A 9135-nucleotide genomic window follows, 5' to 3' on the forward strand; every position below is an offset into this window, starting at 1 on the left:
TATGTTGTCAATAGGAAACTCCAGCATACTGATCACATGTTCCTCTGTGTAGCATTTTTACCTTTTTGTTCACTATTTAAAAAATATGCCGTATGGTATCCCTAAGTAATAAACTTATAGCGTATGCTACCATTTTTATTTTGAAAAGCATTGTAGATTATTTATTCAGACGATTTTTCAATTTCACATCGGTAAACAGGGTTGAAAAATCAAAAGTTTTGATAGAACTTATTTCAGAAAAAGAACGAGATTTAAAATTATCTAGAAGTTTTAGATTTTTTAAGAATGCACATAATTATGCTTAATACCACTACGCGAGTTAACAGTTTCACAGTATTAATGAAGACCCTGTTTCACTGAGGACAGAATCTATGGCAATTAACTGGACAATTTTTTAGTCGGACAAACGATGAGCGAAATTTTGTGAAGCTTAGGTATCCAAATCAAACAAGGTAAGTCCTCTGATTTGTTGTTAAATGTAATGTTCATTGAAGCCATGAAGGACATTCGACAAAATCTCATACCTGTAAAATGATATGTTTTGTGTGTGGGATTTCCTGAGTGCTCATTTATTCCTTATTCTTTTACAAGGCACTCGTAGTGGCACGATAATCATACAAAGACAATATTATTTGAAGCTTCTTTCGCAGGAACAGCAAAATACTCAAGAAGAGATAATAGACATTTCACAGCATCTTTGTTTGACAATAACTTTCAGAAAACCCAAAAAATAACACCAAAGTACCTCGTTTAAAAATCAAGGATCGGGGTGATATGAATAAAGAAAGGCAACAGTAGTATACCGCTGTTCGAAATTCATAAATCGATTGAGGAAAAAACAAATCTGGGTATCCCTGTTGAGATGAAGTTTCTGTTCCATTAGTGACACTCTCCAGGAAGAAACACAATTCTGGTGAAAATCGCATTCATCGACGTCGTCTTTGCTGGTATGATAAACAGAACATATCTGAAACTATCTTCTGTTTGTTTTACTCACAGATTATTGTCAACAAAACGAAATATCATGCGACTGTCATATAAGCGAGATGTTCAGCTAGCTAAACTGCAGATTCCACCAGTTTGAACATAAGGCAATACGTGTACCAAGCCATGAATATGACTGTTGTTTTCCATTCGTTAGATATGTTTCCGTTTTTGATTTTTCATTTTATAACAGACTTTTCGTATGGAATTCCTTTGGAGTGCGGAATTTTTGTTATTTTACTTTATTCTGTAACAATCAACTAAACCATGGAGGGATCGGTAACATTTTCTCTCTATCTCTAACAAAAACAAGAGTGCACACACTGAAATGTCTCGCCTTCTTTTCTGATCATTGCTATTATGTTGATAGTCCTAAATATAAAGCTTTATTACAACTGTCACATAAACTTAACATTAACCAAGATAGCTCAACAAAGGTCAATGAACCATGAAAATGAGGTCAAGGTCAGATGAACCATGTCAGGCATACATGTACAGCTAACAATGCTTCCATACAACAAATATAGTTGACCTTGTACTTATAGTTTAAGAAAAATAGACCAAAACACAAAAACTTAACACTGTGCAATGAACCGTGAAATTGAGGTCATGGTAAAAAAAAACTGCGGGACTGACATAAAGATCATAATATATTTCCATACATCAAATATAGTTGACCTTTGGCATATAATATTAGATAAAAAGACCAAAGCTTTAAATTTTTAACTTTGACCACTGAACCATGAAAATGAGGTCAAGGTTAGATGACATCTGCCCGCTAGACATGTACACCTTACAATCATTCCATACAACAAATAAAGCAGACCTATTGCATAAAGTATGAGAAAAACAGACCAAAACACAAAAACTTAACTATAACCACTGAACCATGAAAATGAGGTCAAGGTCAGATGACACCTGCCAGTTGGACATATACACCTTACAGTCCTTCCATACACCAAATATACTAGCCCTATTGCTTATAGTATCTGAGATATGGACTTGACCACCAAAACTTACTTGTTCACTGATCCATGAAATGAGGTTGAGGTCAAGTGAAAACTGTCTGACGGGCATGAGGACCTTGCAAAGTATGCACATACCAAATATAGTTATCCTATTACATGTACTTATAATAAGAGAGAATTCAACATTACAAAAATTCTGAACTTTTTTTTCAAGTGGTCACTGAACCATGAAAATGAGGTCAAGGACATTGGACATGTGACTGACTGAAACTTCGTAGCATGAGGCATCTATATACAAAGTATGAAGCATCCAGGTCTTTCACCTTCTAAAATATAAACCTTTTAAGAAGAACACCGCCGCCGCCGCCGGATCACTATCCCTATGTCGAGCTTTCTGCAACAAAAGTTGCAGGCTCGACAAAAAATAACTGAGATACGTAGTTATCACTTGAACCTACATAATTTCTTTGTATTTTAGATATGATGCATTACAGAACGGAAAATGTACTCTTGCGCCAATATTACAGTAAATATTCCCTCCTCGTGCAAGTCTTCCGATTCTCATACAGCTACTTACACATCTTGACCTATGGTAGACATTAACAAACTTGATAGATAACGTCTGAGGTTTAACTTTCATCTCACAGAAACAAAAGTAAATATTCTTTGTATTGGGCCTGTTTGTTTATAGACCACCCTACATATGTATAATAGTAAAACAAAGGAACATAAGATGTTTAACAACTTGTTTGTAGATCTTGATTACATGGTACTTCTTAACCTGTCTGAATGGTACTATTAATTTGTCTTAATTTATACATTCTTTCTCACCTGCACAGTATTATACATTGTTGGAATTTCAGTCAGTATAATCTGATTGTATTGTGTAAAATGCGCATTCAGATAGTTAAGGACGAGGTTTAGAGGGTTGTTTGATTGTTGGATGGATGTATCCAGCGAGCAGGAGTATATAATTTTTGTGTTGCCTTATTGTTTAAGCGATTGTGAAAAATTAAACGTCTCGATTTCGACGCTTATACATTACAGTCCGTCACAACTATTCATACAATTGTGCATTTTTAAAAGAACTTTAACAAAATATATTTTTTTCTCGGTGTCTTGAGCTTAAAAATATTTAGTTGTCATTTTTAAAATTTTGTCAGTGAAATGGAAATATCGCGCGTCTGTGTTTCTGTCCATCTTTCCGGTCTTGTGAGCACTCTAACGGGTACAATTTTAGACAGATTTTTATCAAACTTATACCATAGGTTAATATGAGCAATATCGCGAACAAGTTTTATAATGGTGGCTTTAAAAAGAGTTATGTCGCTAACATGTATATTAAATTTATGGAAAATGACTTTGTCAGCGCTCTCACGGGTACAATTCTTGCCAGATGTTTATAAAAATTATTTTAAAGGTTAACATCAGCAATATCTCGGACGTGAACTGTATCTTATAAAGTGTACTGATTTTTATAAATTTTTGAAAGCAAACGCCAAAAAAACAAACTTCCTCATCCTTAATGAAAAAATGAAAGAGAATAATCTTCTATATTATTCATGTTTAAATTAATACTCTTATTGATCATATCGTATTTAAATATTGAAAATGGATATCTTGCTGATACAGTTCTTGAATACAGGAAAATTTATAAATTAAGTTCACGTTTAAGATTTTACGCCTTCGTCGTTCATACAATAGAAGTCGGTTCGTTCCGTCCACCCACTTTGTTTGCGGATTTGAAACGCTGTGTAGATTTTGAAAACCTGTGTAATTCTTTAAATTCTGCATGAAATGTAACATGAATTTTCATGACGATATTTGTAATAGACGTTGTAAACAGTAAATACCTTATAGAAAATACGACATTCTTGTCCATAAATCGCATTAGAACGACGACTTTGATCACTGACTTGAGCTTCTCACTTGGTTAAGAACCATGTTTAAATCTTAAGATGCACTAAACTGCATGGGAAAATAAAGCTGTAATATAGCATTAAGATGCAACAGGCTTACTTTCCATAATTTACTGGGTGTACAAATTGGCAAGGTTGTTGAATAAACATTATGTGCGATTTATGAATACAGAAAAAAGTTAGATAAAAAAAAAATGTATATCCATTTAGCACTATACAGACGACTTCGGCAGAAAAAACCGAAATCACATAATATATTGCTTATCTCACAACTAAGAGTTGACCATACAGAAATCCATATAAAATAGTTTATGTTTACTTATTCTTCTAAACTAAAGAATGTGGCATTGTGTAAATATAGACAATTCTAAGATCATTTTTGTTAAAGACTGGGGTTGTAAAGCAAGCATTTATGTGAGAAAAAACAAACAGATGCCATGTAATTTTGCAAATAGTTCCATTAGATTTATGCATGTATTCATTTGTTTTAAAACATACGACCACTTACATTTTAGCATTGTTTACAATATAGATAGAAAAATAGTATCTTCTTCGATGTGAGACTATTTCTTGAAAAAACAGAAAAATAAGGACAATTAGTACACACACCGCGTGTTAGTACCTATTAGCAACACGCCGTCTCAACTTTTAAAAACGTCATTCTTTTGTATTTTGTTAAACTTTTCTGCAATATATTAAAACGTTTTATGCTATGTATTATTAATGAACACCACCACTAAACGTTTTACTTCCGTCATTCAACATACCCCCATTCTACGCAAGGACAAAATCATATATTACCCACACAAACATCAAGGCCAAAATTTTCATTCTTTCCTAGAGATTTTACAAAATCATTAGTATATGATGACCTATTGAAGTACGAATTTTTAGACTCATCGACCATATTACATATATTGATGCACACAATATCTTTTGGCAATATAACTGTCTTATAGTACATGTATAATTTCAAAACTGTTCAAAAATGATGCATATGTTTTTATAACTTAATGTCTATGTACATATTTGTTTTTTTTAAATTTAATGTCTATGTACATATACTTTTTTTCTCAAGAAAATTCTATAATTTGTCAAAATTTAGATGAAATTTACTTTCTTTTATTGTTTGCTTCCAGTAAACAATTCGCCGATATGTTTTCCGTATGCACTCGGCGTGACCTTCTCGTAAAACTCCGGTGGTCGCAATACGCATGGATCTGTCATTGAAATAAACTATTTTCGTATTGTGCATGTTATACACGTGTTCAAAATCCATGCTTCTGTGTTGGCTTTAAAACACGACAATTAATTAGCTGCCATATGTTCACATCATAACATTGTTGGCCAACGATATGGATGCGTAAAAATAATAAAATCGTGCACAGAAAACTAAGTTTATGATATATACATGCATTGACTCAAGAATAGGATAAACATTATGTTTCACCAGTCACTCGTGTCATATGACTTTAAGGGGCCACTGTATAATACTGGACAATAGGTAAGCGCTAGCCTATATAACAATCGCCCAGAGTCTAGAAAATACCCGAAACCATCAAAATTCTGTCATCAATAAAACATATAAATTCATCACTATGAAATAAAAAAAAATCAACCACAGATGAGGTTTCCGACTTTGGACATTTAACAAGCGTCAAGATTAAACACCAGCCCCACTCCTTCTATCTTGATCAGTGGAATAATACATACGTGTATCCCTTCGTGCAAATTCATGTGTCATATCCAGTGTTAGTATATTTGGTTGAATATAAATAAAAGATGAAGAAGATATCAGAGGACAATAACAAATCACAATTAGGAAACCATGACCCTTGATTTTATATTAAAAGTTTTAAAGATAAAGATTTTACTTACAGCATCACATAAACTTAACATTTTTAAGATCTATGACAATGAGGTCAAGGTCAGATTAGTCCTGCCAGATAGACATATACACCATACATTTTTTATACACCAAACATATTTGACTTATTGCTCATTGTAATTTAAAAACAGTCCAAAATACACAAAACAAAAATTGACCAATGAACCATGAAAACGAGGTCAAGGTGAGATTAAACCTACCAGACAGACATGTACACCTTACAATTATTCCATACACCAAATTGAAATATACTTGACCTATTGCTGTTAGCATTTGAAAAAAATACCAAACCACAAAAAAATAAACATTGATCAAGATCCAAAAGCGTGAGATCATAGGCAGATGATACCTGCCATATAGACGTGCATACCTTACAATCATAACATACGATAAATATAGTTGAACTTCTGTTTAAAGTATTTGAAAAAAAGACCAAACACAAAAACTTAACATGGAACAATGAACCATGAAAATGAGGTGACTTGAGGTCAAGGTCAGAAACCTGCCAGACTGACATGTACCAATTACAACCACTCCATACACTTCCATACACCACATATAGTTGACCTATTGCTTATAGTATTTGAGAAACAGACCTAATTACTTAACTTTGATCACTCATCCATTAAATGAGGTCAATGACATGTAAATCCTATCTGACGGATTTGAAGATGTTGCAAAGGAACTCATATATACCAAATACTAGTATTGTTATCCTATTACTTATAACAAGTAACTAAGAAACTAGCATAAAAATAAATCTCAAGGTTTTTTTTATAAAAATGAGGTCAAGGACAATGACAGACAGAAACTTCGTACCATAAAGTAATTGCATCAAGATATGAAACGGTTCTAATAACTTCTGAAATAGTTTACCCTCGCCCCCTCCGGACAGTAAATTGTATGTCTCGCATACTGCGACGTCGTCTTGTTTAACAAAATCAAGTAACATTCGATGATAAGTCGCATCCGATCACACATATGTCCCAATTGAGATCTATAACACAATGGCTACGACAATTATAACAACCCGACAATTATAACAAACCCGTAGTCATCTGTAACACATACAACCAACTGATGAGGACGGTCAAATTTTCGACGGGAAATGTCCTCAACATTACAAATACGAACCTTTGGTTTTATAGAATCCCCGTGATCAACAACATAGCTATGTCAAGGAAAACAAAATAGGAATTTCAATCCCCGGATTACGTATATATATATATATATAATTGTAGATACAACTCGTCTAAAAAATCAACCCAACAATGTAAGTTCTGTAAATTTGCTTTCGCAAATTTTTGGTTCTTCCCTCGCCGGGATTCGAACCCATGCTTCTGTGATATCGTGACACCAAATCGCCTGCACTGCAGCCGTCCCGCTAGACCACACGACCACCTGGGCTCTAAAATAGAGCTTAAGCTGGCCATGTGTTACCTTTCCTCGTCAGTTTTAATCTAGCGGCGTACTACAGTACATGATATATAAGGCATGGGTTCAAATCCCGGTGAGGGAAGAACCAAAAATTTGTGAAAGCAAATATACAGAACTTACATTGTTGGGTTGATGTTTAGACGAGTTGTATATACATTATGTACACAGCCATGTATCACCATCATTGATGGCGATCCGATGGATACATCTGTTGTAGAGTTGTCACTGACTCAGACGTACTTATATATATAACTGTAGATATATAATCCATATATGTAGGAGCTGTTAAAATGTTGCTACATTGAAACGGAAAAATACGGGAACATAAAAATCCAGTGTCAGATATCGATTGAACTTTGTCTGATTCTAAATTTTTGTCAATTTCTTTTTTAATTTTGTGGGCGTCATTGCTTTAAGTATGATGCTTATAAATTCTATAAAAAGTGCAAAATCATTCAAAATCAGCTTAATTCTGTCCTTGATTTCTTTAAAAATCTGAATTATTTCATTAGAAATTTAAAATCACTTATATCAGAGACTAGATAAGATCATCTTCGGTCTATTTTTTCTACTTAATTTAATTATGTTTGTGACTACTTTAATTATATCAGATATTCATTAACATATTATTTTCATTGATTATTGCCGAACACCACCACTTAACGTTTTACTTCCGTCATTCAGAAAACAATAATTGTCCAGATATTTTTTTTTAGTTCTATCAAAGGACAAAAATAAAATATCCCCCACACAAACATCCAGGCCGAAATATTTCATTCGTTCCTCTGGATTTTACAAAACCGATAAAATATGATGACCTATTGAAGTACGATTTTTTATAGACTTAGCGGCCACATATTGTATAAAGAAGCACTCAATGTCTTATTAGTTCAGATTTTCGAAAAAATGCAATAAAAACGAGATCAGACCACGATGAAACGGGTGTTAGCAGAATAAAACGAAATAGGTGTTAGCAAAAAAGCGACGAAAGTATAGTTAGCACAATTCATCGAAAGAATTGATTGCAGATTCCAACGAAAGGAGTATCAGTATATAACGACGAAAGCAGTGTAAACACAATACAATGAAAGGAATGTTACTGGAATACAGTGCAAGAAGTTATCAGATGAAGATGAAAGGAGACTTTGATAGCATAATCCGATGAAAGAATAGATTGCAGAATACCTGGAAAGGGTATCACTATTTAACGTTGAAAGCACTTAGCAGTGTCACCTTGATTTAAATACAATGAAAGGAGTATAAGCAAAATAAGATGAAAGGAAGGTAAGCGAATAGGATGAAATAGAAGAATCTGATGAAAGAAAGGTTATCAGGATAAAATGGAAAGATTGTTTGCTGAAAGAAATGAAAGGAGTGTTAGCAGAATCGCACGAAAGGAGCTTTAGCAGAATCGCATGAAAGGAGCTTTAGCAGAAATAGACGTAAGGATCGATAACAGAATAAGATGAAAGCAGTGTAAGCAGCATTGAATGAAAGTGCAGCCGTCATACAGTGTTTGGTCATCGTTCGTAGTTCTAGTAACGCAAAAGGATGGAGCTCTTGGAATTTGTGGTGATTATAGGCACCTGAATAATGTCACGATAAAGGATGCGTACCCGATAAAGGATGCGTACCCGATACTAAGAGTTGATGATTAAATTGAAACTCTGGCAGAAGCCAAATGGTTTTCCACTTTGGACTTGTTTGCAGGCTAATGGTAAGTGGAAATGGAGAGAAAAAATAGAACGAAAACTGTATTCTCTACTAGAAAGGGATTGTTTGAATTTACGGTAATGCCCTTTGGGTTATGTAACAATGGCACGACATTTGAGAGGTTGATGGAAATAAAAGTGTATTGTCGGACTTCACTGAGATATATGTTAAGTCTACATAGATGATGTTATTGTGATGGGAAAAAAATTTGAGGAAGCGCAGAGAA

This window comes from Mytilus trossulus, chromosome 2 (assembly GCF_036588685.1).
Source record: "Mytilus trossulus isolate FHL-02 chromosome 2, PNRI_Mtr1.1.1.hap1, whole genome shotgun sequence".
Lineage (NCBI taxonomy): Eukaryota > Metazoa > Mollusca > Bivalvia > Mytilida > Mytilidae > Mytilus > Mytilus trossulus.